Source organism: Primulina tabacum, chromosome 5 (genome assembly GCF_025594145.1).
Source record: "Primulina tabacum isolate GXHZ01 chromosome 5, ASM2559414v2, whole genome shotgun sequence".
Classification (NCBI taxonomy): Eukaryota; Viridiplantae; Streptophyta; class Magnoliopsida; order Lamiales; family Gesneriaceae; genus Primulina; species Primulina tabacum.
In genome coordinates this window covers 29,540,202-29,552,901 of record NC_134554.1, presented here as the reverse complement: position 1 = coordinate 29,552,901, position 12,700 = coordinate 29,540,202, and the positions used below count along the sequence as shown (strand labels likewise).

At 37.3% G+C, this 12,700-nt stretch overlaps 1 pseudogene; it reads left to right on the top strand.

Moving 5' to 3' along the window:
- The window catches only part of LOC142544326 (uncharacterized), a 166,935-nt pseudogene that overhangs the window by 104,463 nt on the left and 49,772 nt on the right, over positions 1 to 12,700 (top strand).

The following is a 12,700-nucleotide window of genomic DNA, read 5'->3' as shown; positions in this document are numbered from 1 at the left end:
TTGCATCCATAGTATTTGAGAGCAGCAGCTTCCAGCAGCAAGGTATTCTGCTTCTGCAGTAGACGTAGCTATAGAAGTCTACTTCTTACTAAACCAGGAGATCAGCCTATCACCAAAGAATTGACAAAAACCACTTGTGCTTTTTCTGTCTAGTTTGCAACCTGCATAATCAGCATCTAAATATCCAATAAGATTGAAAGATGAATCATTGGGATACCATAAGCCGACATTTTGAGTTCCCTTTAAGTACTTCAGAATACGTTTAGCAGCAATATAATGTGATTGCTTAGGGTTAGATTGAAATCTTGTACAAATGCAAACAACAAACATAATATCAGGTCTACTGGCAGTAAGATATAACAAATAACCAATAAGACCACGATACTGAGTTACCTCTACTGAAATTCTACTATCATCCTTATCAAGTTTAGTAGATGAGCTCATTGAAGTGGAAGCAGCAGAGCATGCTTCCATGCCAAACTTTTTCAGTAGCTCCTTGGTATACTTATCTTGATTTATGAAAATTGCAGTATCAAGTTGCTTCATCTGCAGTCCTAGGAAGAATGTTAATTCTCCCATCATGCTCATTTCAAACTGATCCTGCATCAATTTAGCAAACTTTGCACACAGTTTGGGGTTAGTTGACCCAAAAATAATGTCATCAACATAAATCTGTACTAACAAAATATGCTTATTCTTAACTAAGGTAAATAGAGTCTTATCTACTGTGCCAATAGTAAAATCATGATTGACAAGGAATTGTGAGGGGTTGTCATACCATGCTCTAGGTGCCTGTTTTAAACCATACAGGGCTTTGTGTAATTTAAATACATGATGAGGTAAGAAATGGTCGATAAAACCTGGAGGTTGTTCAACGTAGACCTCTTCTTGCAGTAGACCATTTAGTAATGCGCTTTTCACGTCCATCTGATAAACTTTGATACTCTTAAAAGCAGCAAAGGCCAAAAATATTCTGATGGCTTCAAGCCTTGCTACTGGTGCATAGGTTTCATCGTAGTCTATTCCTTCTTCTTAACTGAAACATTGAGCTACCAGTCTTGCTTTATTTCTGACCACAATGCCTTCTTCATTTAGTTTGTTTCTTAATACCCACCGAGTTCCAATAACGGCTTGATGAGATGGTCTGGGTACAAGAAACCAAAATTCATTTCTCTTATATTGATTCAGCTCTACTTGCATAGCTTCGATCCAACTGGGATCCAGAAGAGCTTCTTCAATTTTCTTTGGTTCATCCTGGGAGATAAAGGCAGCATGCATATATTCATTATTCATTTGCCTTCTAGTTCTTAATGGAGCTGCAGGATTACCAATAACCAAGGATGGAGGATGTGATTTCCTCCAAACAAATGGATTTAAAGAGATTTCTTCCTGGTTTGATGTATTCGAAATAGGCTCAGCTGGAGCAGTAGCCGGTTCTGGTATGTTCACTTCTGGTTCTGGTAAATCTTGTGTCTGAACAATTGGTTCTACCAGAAGAATGTCTGGTTCTGGATTTTGAGCATCTTTAACACTAGGTTCTGCATCATCTTCACTATCCAGTTCCAGATGAATTCTGTCTAACCTGTTACTTAGATTTGAAAATTCTTCAACATTAAGAGTTCTATTGTTGAAAATTCTAAAATCTTTGCTTACTGTTGAATAACCAAAAATAATCTAGCATCTGATTTCGAGTCAAATGTAGACAAATAGTTTTTACCATTGTTGTGCATAAAACATCTACAACCAAATACATGAAAGTAAGAAACATTAGGCTTACTCCCTTTCCATATTTCGTATGGAGTCTGATTGTGTTTTTTGTTGATCATGGTTCTGTTTTGTGTGTAGTATGCTGTGTTGATTGCTTCTGTCCAGAAGCGCTAAGAAATGTCTGCATCTGCTAGCATTGTTCTAGCAGCTTCCTTAAGAGTTCTGTTTCTCCTCTCAGCCACTCCATTCTGTTGAGGTGTTCTGGCAGCTGAATATTCATGACGAATGTCCTGTTCATCTGAGTACAACTCAAGAATCTTGTTAGTAAACTCAGTACCCCGATCACTTCTGATTTTAATTACAGAAACTGATTTTTCATTTTGAATCTTTTTCAGAAGCTTAATCAGGAGGCTATTGATTTGATCTTTTCCAGTAAGAAATATTACCCATGTAAATCTAGAAAAGACATCAACAACAACAAGTGTATACTTCATTCCCCCTAAGCTCATGATAGGGATTGGATCAAATAAGTCCATATGCAATAATTCCAAACACCTTGAAATTGATTTAATACCTTTGTTCTTGAAGCTAGATCTCACATGCTTGCCAAGTTGACATGCAGAACAAACATGATTCTTAACAAAGTTAATATCAGGCAAACCATCAACTAAATTCTGCTTCTTGAGATTGTTGATTGACTTGAAATTTAGGTGATTCAATCTCTTGTGCCAGAGCCAATTCTTATCAGTATGAGAGACAACTAAACATGTAGGAACAGCAACATGATCTAAGTTCCATGAAACTTTGTAGGTGTTGCCTTCTCTCTTTTCAGTTAATACAGTAGACTCTGCAGAATCTTTAGCTGTGCATGTGTGCTTCTGAAAAGATATAGAATAACCATTATCACACAGTTGACTAATGCTAATCAAATTATAACAGAGATTCTCAACCAGTAGTAAATCATTAATAGTTATAATACCATGGATAATCTTACCCTTACCCATGATTTTACCTTTTAAGCATCCACTATCCAGATACCATGTGGAGTTGCTGATTCTGATTTTCTTCTGTTGTTCCTGCAAACACAAATTTTATTATCTGGTACCCAAATCTATTTGGGTCCAAGCCTTATCAATCCTTTAGAGACCCACTGATACGAAACCTCGTACGAATGAAAAGCAAGCACGAAACCCACTGATACGAAACCTCGTACGAATGAAAAGCAAGCACGAATATCGAAATCGCACCCTCAGTTCAATAACAAACAAGGATCAATTATGTTGTCCCGATCTTTTGAAACAAGTAACGATTTGTGATATTCACCTCTAAGCGATTAAAACTTAGCAACAAATATCAACGATAAAACAATTGAATTTCAAACGAACCTTCAAAGATCTTGTTTTGACAATCCGAGCGAAAAACAATCGACAAACGCCACAAAGATGCAATCTTTGATAAGTTTGATTTTGTTATGAACCAAAGCTAAAATAGCCTTGAATATTGAGAGAAAATCTCCAATAATGTTTAAACTTCTGAATGATCACGTTTTTGGTTGATACAATGCATATAAATACAATAAAATAATAAAAAGTAGTGCAAAAAGTCATAAAGAAAGTTGTCTAGCAAGTTTGACACTGCAGTGAAGACCGCGGGTGCGGTGCAGCTTCGGGAAAATCGAGTATCATGGACCGCGGGTGCAGTCCCTTTATTAGCGCGGGTGCGTTGGTCCTTCGGCCATTGGACCGTGAGTGCGGTCCCTGTTTTAGCGCGGGTGCGCTGGACCTTCGGCAATTGCACTTGAATAACATTCCAAAAACCTCCAATATTATTCCCATGATTCCCAACCTCCTCTAATTTAGTCACCCAATTTGTAGATCCTCCTTGGTAGTTCATCATGAGTCCTTGAAGTGCTTCTTTAAACTTCTTGCTACGTCCCCTCGTTATAGGTCCTTCGGGCAACTCCAACGACTCCCATGCTTTCTTTGGTGCTTGATCAACCACGTTTGCATCATTTTCCCCTTCTTGAAAAGGATTTGTCCTCAAATCTTGATCATCTCCTACATCAAACAACGAAAGATCACTAACATTAAAAGTAGAACTGACATTGTACTCACCTGGTAGGTCTAATTTGTAGGCATTGTCGTTGATCTTTTCAAGCACTTGAAATGGTCCATCACCCCTAGGTAAGAGTTTCGAACGTCGCTTTTCTGGAAATCTTTCCTTTCTTAAGTGCAACCACACCCAATCTCCCTTTTCAAAAACCATCTTTTTCCTCTCCTTGTTGGCTTGCTTCTTATATTGTAAATTCTTTTTCTCGATGTTATTCTTGACCTTCTCATGCAAACTTCTAACGAATTCAGCTTTCTTCTTGCCATCCATGTTCAACCTTTCACTCACAGGCAAAGACATCAAATCCAAAGGAGTTAAAGGATTAAAACCATAAACAATCTCAAATGGTGAATAATTCGTAGTAGAATGCACGCTACGGTTATAAGCAAACTCAACAAATGACAAACATTCTTCCCAATTTTTCAAGTTCTTTTTTAGTATAGCATGCAAAAGTGTTCCTAGAGTTCTATTAACAACTTCAGTTTGTCCATCCGTTTGAGGATGACATGTAGTAGAAAACAACAGTTTAGTGCCAAGCTTAGCCCACAAAGTTTTCCAAAAGTAACTCAAAAATTTAACATCACGGTCAGATACAATAGTCCTAGGCATACCATGCAACCTAACGACTTCCTTAAAGAACAAATCTGCAATGTTGGATGCATCATCGGTTTTATGACAAGCAATAAAATGTGCCATTTTAGAGAATCTATCAACAACAACAAATATTGAATCTCTCCCCTTCTTTGTCCTTGGCAAACCTAAAACAAAATCCATAGAAATATCAATCCAAGGTTCACTAGGAACAGGAAGTGGTGTATACAATCTATGTGGTTGTGTTCTAGACTTAGCTTGTCTACAAGTAATGCATTTTTCACAAACACGTTCAACATCACGTTTCATATGTGGCCAATAAAAATACTCATGCAAACAACTCAAAGTTTTAGCCATACCAAAGTGCCCCATCAAACCACCACCATGTGCCTCCCTCACAAGTAATTCACGAATTGATGACTTAGGAATGCACAATCTATCTTCTCTAAATAAAAACCCATTATGCAAATAAAATTTATCATGTGGAACATGCATACATGTTTCAAATACTTCCTTAAAATCCTCATCCATCGCATACAATTCTTTCACATATTCAAATCCCAAGATTTTTGAATCCAAGGTAGAAAATTAGTATGTACCTCCGTGATGTGCGTCGGCCACTACATTATCCTTACCTTGTTTGTATTTGATTATGTAGGGAAATGTTCCTATGAATGCCACCCACTTGGCATGCCGCTGGTTCAGTTTCTGTTGTCCCCTAAGGTAATTTAGAGACTCATGATCGGTATGGATCACAAACTCCTTAGGCCTCAAGTAGTGTTGCCACATCTCCAAAGTCCTCACAAGCGCGTACAACTCCTTGTCATACGTTGGATAGTTCAGTGCTGCTCCATTGAGTTTCTCACTAAAGTACACCACTGGTCGTCCTCCTTGCATCAAAACACCTCCAATACCTACACCTGAAGCATCACTTCCAATTTCAAAAGTATTAGAAAAATCAGGCAAAACAAATAAAGGCTCATTAATTAATTTTTGTTTAATAATATTAAAAGACTTCTCTTGCTCCTCGCCCCAATGGAATGAAACGTTCTTCTTAATCACCGCCGTCATCGGTGCCGTCAGTGTGCTAAAATCTTTTACAAACCTCCTATAGAAGCTTGCAAGACCATAAAAGCTTCGAACTTGACTAACATTAGCAGGCGTTGGCCAATCTCGAATAGCACTTACCTTGTCCTCATCCACTTGTATCCCCTGTGAACTTACCACAAAACCAAGAAAGACAAGTTTGCTTGTACAAAAATCACATTTCTTAAGATTAGCATATAAATGTTCAGCCCTAAGTGTTGTCAGTACAAGTCTCAAATGCTCAACATGCTCTTCTAAATCTTTGCTATACACAAGAATATCATCAAAATAAACCACAACAAATTTCCCTATGTAAGCACGCAAAACATGATTCATCAACCTCATAAATGTACTAGGAGCATTAGTTAAGCCAAAAGGCATGACCATCCACTCATATAACCCATATTTGGTTTTAAATGCCGTTTTCCACTCATCACCTTCCCTCATTCTAATTTGGTGATAACCACTTTTTAAATCAATCTTACTAAAAATACATGCACCATGCAACTCATCTAACATATCATCTAGTCTAGGTATGGGATGCCTATACTTGATGGTTATATTATTGATTGCCCTACAATCTACACACATTCGCCATGATCCATCTTTCTTAGAAACTAATAAAACAGGTACAGCACAAGGAGACATGGACTCACGCACAAAACCCCTATCTAACAATTCACTTACCTATCGCTGAAGCTCCTTAGTCTCATCCGGATTGCTTCTATAAGCTGGACGATTTGGCAATGCACTTCCGGGCACAAAATCAATTTGGTGCTCAATCCCCCTCAATGGTGGTATTCCTTGAGGTAGCTCCTCCTGAAATATATCATCAAACTCCTGCAAAAGGTAAACAACAATGCTCGGAAGATTTCCGGCTATATCACTTGTGTTAAAGAGAATCTCTTTGTAAAGAATCAACACAAGTGTATCATGTGTGTGCAACAATTGTTTCATATCACTCTTTTGGGCCATATATATTTTCTTTTTTACCTCTTTCCTCTCATTATCTTTTCCCTCCTTTTTTATCTCTATGGTCATCTCATCATTTTTTTTATCACTTATTTTTTTGACCATATCTTTTTCTTGTTTGTTTAAGGCCACCTCACTTTTCTTTTCACTCTTTCTTTCGGCCTCATCTCTTTTTTTCTTTTGTCGTTGGTCTTCCATGATTTGTTTTGGGGACAAAGGAAGTAAAACAATGGGTTCTTTCTTGAGTACAAAAGAATATCTATTTTTAAACCCATCATGTGTCACTTGCCTATCATATTGTCATGGTCTCCCTAACAAAATATGACAAGCATGCATTGGCACCACATCACATAACACCTCATCAATATACTTCCCAATCGAAAACACAACCAAGACTTGTTTGTTCACTTTCACTTCAGCACAATCATTCAACCACTGTAGCCTATATGGTTGAGGATGTTTCAAAGTAGGCAAGCTCAATTTTTCAACCATCTCAAAACTAGCAACATTGGTACAACTTCCTCCATCTATAATAAGATTGCAAACCTTGCCATTGACAAAACACCTAGTATGGAATAAGTTTTTCCTTTGGTTAGTTTCTTCTTCCTTGACTTGGGTACTCATTATACACCTAGTCACTAATGCTTCGCCCACAACTGCCTCATATCCCTCATCAGAATCCTCTAATGCAGGCATCTCATCTTCATCCTCTCCATCATCTCCCTCACTATGAGATTCATACTCCCCATAATTATTCAACACCATCACTCTTTTATTGGGACATTAGCTAGCAATATGGCCAACTCCTCGAAACCTAAAACATTTAATATCTCTAGAACGATTAATAGTAGTTTCAGGTTTACCTTGCACTCCTTGCTTAGGCGCCTCCTGTTTAATGTCAACTTTTGGTTTGACCACTACCTTGCTTTCTTCACGTTTAACAACGTTGGAACGCCAAGGTGTTGATGTATTCCCATATTGTGTGGTACGGCCAACTCCTCTCCTCTTGAGTTGTTGCTCCACTTTTATCGCCATCTGCACCATTTCATCTAGATCCAAGTAATGTCTAAGCTCCACTTGGTCTTGAATTTCCCTGTTCAAACCACACAGAAAACGAGACATAGTAGCCTCACTATCCTCATCTATGTTTGCTCTAATCATGACTACTTCCAACTCTTTATAGTAGTCATCAACACTCTTCACACCCTGTCTCAAAGTTTGTAACTTCTTAAACATTTCTCTATAGTAGTGATTTGATACAAACCTCTTCCTCATTATGCTCTTCATCTCAGCCCAAGTTTCTATAGGCCTCTCATTGCATCTTCTCTTAGTGGTCACTAATTGATCCCACCAAATAAGTGCATAATCAACAAATTAAACCGCGGCCAACCTAACCTTCTTTTGTTCGGAATAATGGTGACAATCAAACACGAATTCAACTCGCTTTTCCTATTCTAAATAAGCCTCTGGATCCGACTTACCATGGAACGACGGAATTTTCATCTTAATGCTACCGGTGTTATTATCTTCCTTATCCCCATCATCGTACCTACCCCGTAAGGCTTCTCTTCTTCCCCTACCAAATCCTCTACCTCTTCCGCTCCTACCCCAGTTCTCGTTTTGACTCTCCTCTTCTACTTCTAATTCATAATCATCCTTTTCTTCTTCGACTGTACCCAAACCTTTAGGTTTAGATTTATTTTCACTAGTGCTAACTTCAAGCCTATCCAACCTCTCATATAAAGGATCCAACTCGGCCCTCATCATTCTACTAAAATGCCAAATAACGCCTCCATTTGAACCTTAGACAACCCCTGGTTCGAACTTTCTCCTACTTCCCTCTCCATTTTACTTTCAGATTTTGTTCCTGCAAGAAAATGTTAGTAGAAATAAAAGATGTTCCTCACCCAAATTCTCACAATCACTCCAAAGAAATAACACTCGCACTCAAATATTTTCACTCGAATGTGATAGTTCTCTCAAAGATGTGATCAATCTTTATATTTGTATACCAAACTATCAAGATTCAACTCGTAACACTTGCAACTGTCTCACTTGGATTGCACAAAGCCAAGAACACTAGAAAAATAACACAGATTTGAAAACAGAAACGAAGGAATAACACAGATCTGATAACAGAATGAAATTTATATTTTTCTTTTCTTAGATATATTTTTTTTTATATATAGAAAGATTTGACAAAAGAAACGAAAGGATACCACAGATCTGATAACAGAACAAAATTTTAGACAGATCTGAAAATTAAGAACAAGATACTTACTTGAATTTCAATGAGCCAAAGCTCTGATACCAAATGATACGAAACCTCGTACGAATGAAAAGCAAGCACGAATATCGAAATCGCACCCTCAGTTCAATAACAAACAAGGATCGATTATGTTGTCCCGATCTTTTGAAACAAGTAACGATTTGTGATATTCACCTCTAAGCGATTAAAACTTAGCAACAAATATCAACGATAAAACAATTGAATTTCAAACGAACCTTCAAAGATCTTGTTTTGACAATCCGAGCGAAAAACAATCGACAAACGCCACAAAGACGCAATCTTTGATAAGTTTGATTTTGTTATGAACCAAAGCTAAAATAGCCTTGAATATTGAGAGAAAATCTCCAATAATGTTTAAACTTCTGAATGATCACGTTTTTGGTTGATACAATGCATATAAATACAATAAAATAATAAAAAGTAGTGCAAAAAGTCATAAAAAAAAGTTGTCTAGCAAGTTTGACACGGCAGTGAAGACCGCGGGTGCGCTGATGTTCCGACCGCGGGTGCGGTGCAGCTTCGAGAAAATCGAGTATCATGGACCGCGGGTGCGGTCCCTTTATTAGCGCGGGTGCGCTGGTCCTTCGCCCATTGGACCGCGGGTGCGGTCCCTGTTTTAGCGCGGGTGCGCTGGACCTTTTGCAATCGAACTTGAATAACATTCCAAAAACCTCCAATATTATTCCCATGATTCCCAACCTCCTCTAATTTAGTCACCCAATTTGTAGATCCTCCTTGGTAGTTCATCATGAGTCCTTAAAGTGATTCTTTAAACTTCTTGCTACGTCCCCTCGTTATAGGTCCTTCGGGCAACTCCAACGACTCCCATGCTTTCTTTGGTGCTTGATCAACCACGTTTGCATCATTCTCCCCTTCTTGAAAAGGATTTGTCCTCAAATCTTGATCATCTCCTACATCAAACAACGAAAGATCACTAACATTAAAAGTAGAACTGACATTGTACTCACCTGGTAGGTCTAATTTGTAGGCATTGTCGTTGATCTTTTCAAGCACTTGAAATGGTCGTTTTTCTGGAAATCTTTCCTTTCTTAAGTGCAACCACACCCAATCTCCCTTTTCTAGTACCTCTCCAGATGTCGAGGTTGGTTCAATATCTGCCATGAGACATTTGATCTCTTCTGCATCACTTTCGCTAGAATGACTTTCTGAGTTAGAAGACTCAGAGCTAGAGTCCGCCCATTTAGACTTGCTTTCCTCAGCAATCATCGCTTTACGGTCTCTTCTGAATTTCTTGTCATTCCTTTTGTATTCCTTTTTCTTCTGATCATCCTTCTTGGGCTTTGGGCAATCAGTAATAAATTGACCGATCTTTCCACAGTTAAAGCACGCCATGTCACCAGGTTGTGAATCCTTCTTGAAGTTCCGATTAGGGCTTTGGTAAGCTCGGTGATTCTTTTTCATGAACCTGGAGAATTTTTTTACAAAGAGAGACATAGCATCATTGCTGATCTTTTCAGCAGTCTTTTCAGAAGTGCTCTCAATGATGGTAGCAGGTACTGCTTGTTGAATAACTACAGCAGCAGCAGCAGTAGAAGTAGTAGCAGCAGTAGCAGCAAGAACCTTGGTTTGTAGATTTGTTGAGGGATCTTCTCCGCTTCTCACTTCTAGCTCGAAGTCATAGGCCTTTAAGTCAGCGAACAAGTCATGTAGCTCCAACTTGTTTAGATCTTTAGAGAGACTTATAGCCATTGTTTTGACGTCTCATTCCCTGGGTAAAGCTCTCATCACCTTGACTGCTATTTATCTGTTGCCATGCTCTTTACCAAGAGCTGCTAGTTCATTAACCAGGTTGCTGAACCGTTCATCAAACTCATTTAGAGTTTCTCCAGCTTTCATTTTCAGATTTTCAAACTTCTGAATTGCTACAGAAAGTTTATTTTCCTTCGTATGCTCATTTTCTTCACATATTTGAATGAGCTTTTCCCAAATTTCTTCCGTGGTAGAGCACATCTTGATCTTGCTGAAGGTATTTTTGTCGAGGGTTTTGTAAAGAATGTCCTTCACAACATTATCAAGATTGGCTTTCTTCTTATCTTCGCCATTCCATTCGCTTCTTGGTTTTTCAACCATTTGCGACGCACCATCAGTAAAAAAAGTAGCTTTATTAGTGTTTAAAATCTTTAATGGACCATCTGTGATGACATACCACATGTCATCATCTTGAGCTGCAAGGTGAGCTTGCATCCGGATCTTCCAGTCATCAAAGTCTTCTTTTGAGAACATGGGAACCTTGCTAAAGTGTGCCATAACTGTTGTAAATTTTTCAGAACAAGAGAAATCTGCTCTGATACCACTTGTTGGGGATCGATGTAGAGTTTAGAGAGGGGTGAATAAACTCTTTCCTTTGAAGATAGTTTTTGCAAAATGTGCTAGAATCCTGTTAGAGATTGTAGTTGTTCTTGTTCAAGCGTAAATCCAGCAGATCACAAATATAAGTGCGGAAACGATCCGATGGAGTAAGGTGAAAAACAGTAATAACAGTAGACAGTAGAACAGTAGTTGTTTCTGGAAGTTCGAAGATAAAATCTTCTACGTCTCCCCTTCTTCTGTTTCCAGAAGGTATCAGTAAAAGACTTTGGATTTTACAGTACACACTTGTACACACCCACTTCAGCAGGACTTATCTTTTACCTACTGAAACTCTTAGTAACTCAACTCAATATAATACAATACAGCAAGGTTCTGGAAAAGACTCTTTTCCAGATTACAAACTCTTCTTTGAAAAATTATCGTAAAGTGTTTTTCTTGAAGAGGTGAAGAAACAGCAGTACAAAATGATCTCCAAAGATCAGATGTAAGATATGAAGCGTATACTTCTTTTCTGCAAATTGAGCTTGGAAGATAACGATTTGTTCGCGGTTGCTCAAAGTAACGTTAGATAGATAATCTGTTTCTTGATAAAATGATATGCGTTATTTTCTAAATGGGTTTGATCCACATATATAGATAACTTGAATCCAACGTCTATAATTAGAACGGCTTCTTTGACCTGTGATAGAAACATCTTTATTGCTTAAAAAAGGTTCCTGCAAAAAGACTACAAAACAATCAGTCTTGTTTCATATCAAAATAGATAATGCGTATTAAATGACTTTGTTCAGCATTTAATGAAGCATTTAATACTCGTACTTGATAAAGTAACGGTAGCATTTAAGATTGAAACAACCGAGTAAAAGCCATTAAGTGCTGTTCTAGTGAAGCCAAGTTCTGCTTATTACAGCTTCTGTTTTTCTAAGCCGTTGAGTAGTAACTAAAGTACTGCTTAAAGGCGAATCGATAGCTTCTGCTTTGGCATTGTCTTCTGGTAATTGCTATTCCTACTGTTTTTGATTCTCATCACCACAACTAAATTAAGTCTATTACAAGTATCCCCGTAATTATATATTATCAAATATTACTTAATTATAACAATAATGGCGTAACAATTTATTTACATTGGTAAAGTTATTCTCATACACATATATAATGACAATTATATTGACAAAAACAATAATCAAATATTAACTAAAAAAATTCAATACACACTTAATTTGAACGAAAAATATAATATATTTTTAGCTCATTCACCTCTGTTATTTTTTTTTAATAAATTGACTTCACTATTAAAAAGATCTCGGTATGTGTGGTGATTATCTTATATAACATTATTTGTCTTTTTGTTGGTCAAATGTAGACAAATAGTGGTCGGTGTGAATTGTTTTTGAATCAGGTGAATATGTGCAATTTTGAGTTGAAAGAATATAAATAGAATAATTCGGTATAGATATTTATTTAACTAATATTACAATTAATTATTTTATAATGAAATGATTATAAGTTAATTAGGAGAATATATGTATTAAGTTTTTTAATTAGGAGAGTATATGCATTAATTTTTTTATTTATGATTATTTGATAATGTTAATGTGAATGTGAGTCAAACGA